The following is a 1,464-nucleotide window of genomic DNA, read 5'->3' on the forward strand; positions in this document are numbered from 1 at the left end:
CAGAGAGAGAGAGAGAGAGAGAGAGAGCACAGGGAGGTAGACTTGGACAAGACAAACACGTCACAACGATGATCGCAGCCTTCACCCTTGGTTACTGCTGTCCGCTGATTCGTTGGGAGGTCCAGATTCGAGACCGTATGTAAACGTGTAAAAAAGTCGTTCCCGCATCCGATCCGGACGTTGGGGATTGCCTTGTTAGTGAGACAACTTCCTGGGACTTCGGCATATTGTGGTAGGGTGGCCAGTACCTGTCCACGCCGCCTTTACTTCCCCGACTCGAAGTCAGGTACCAATTACTGCTGCCTGGGCAGGAGGCAACGAAAAAAAATCCGCGTCCGAACCGAGGATCGAACCCGGATTTTCCGCTTAAGAGACGAGCGCATTAACGGCTCTGCCACCGCACCCTCATTTGCCGAGGCAAGCTGAAATTTAATTAAAGACATGGCGGGGGCTGTCAATGACTATTAATACATGTACCGATTCTCTACTACCCTCTTCTTCTCTACTATACACGATCTTTGATCTGGGTACAGTACTGAAGTATATGAACACGGCAGGTATTGAAGTACATGAACATGGTGGGTATTGAGGTCGGTCAGCGAGCAAATCGCGGTGTTGTTATCATAAGAATACAAAAGATGGTAACAATCAAAAGATAGATAATAAGATTTTTTACAGTCACTAAGGTCATCAATATGTTTAAGGCAAACAACGATAGTAGTGAGGCCCAAGTTCATTTCTTCAAACAAGATCAAGACGCCGAAATAATAAACTCAGTCATTTCTCATTCCAAAGACCCTCCAAACAGAATCATTGTACACCCAAGCCCAATTTTAAAAAAATGAGACGTCACATTAAATCGACCCAGAGAAATAATTTATTTTTACTTTAAAAACACATAAACGTTAAATTATAACCACAAAAATAAAACAAAAATCCCAACAAAATCCAGAAGGAAGATAGCGGCGGTCCCGTCAAGACCAGCTTTGAGTCCTGGTTGACTTCAGACCAGGTACATGTCGTATTTACGGCGGTGGCATGACTGAACACACACTTATTTCAGTTTAGTTTTTAGTAACTAATGGTGTTACAAGAGAGTTCGTTTTTGTAGAGGTTTTACGGCGCTCGCAACTGCAGACAAGGTCATATGAGCGCCAGAAGATTAGAGGTGTTACAAGAGAGTAACAAACATTTTAAAAAAGGAGGAGAGGTAAGGACGATAGATGTTTGATAGGAAAGAAGAAGCAAACCACACCAGAGCACCCGCCAACCCCCATTTACAAGAGAGTAACAAACACACAAAAAAGGGAAAGAGATAAGAATGAAAGGTGTTTGATAGAAAAGAAGAAGAATGTCAGACCAGAGCATCCGGCCGCCAACCACCCAGGTACATGTCGTCGCGATCGTATTTACGGTGGTTGCATGGAAGACTCAAAGCACGAAAGAATTCTTGCAACAACAGGT

Source organism: Aplysia californica, unplaced genomic scaffold (genome assembly GCF_000002075.1).
Source record: "Aplysia californica isolate F4 #8 unplaced genomic scaffold, AplCal3.0 scaffold00734, whole genome shotgun sequence".
NCBI lineage: Eukaryota > Metazoa > Mollusca > Gastropoda > Aplysiida > Aplysiidae > Aplysia > Aplysia californica.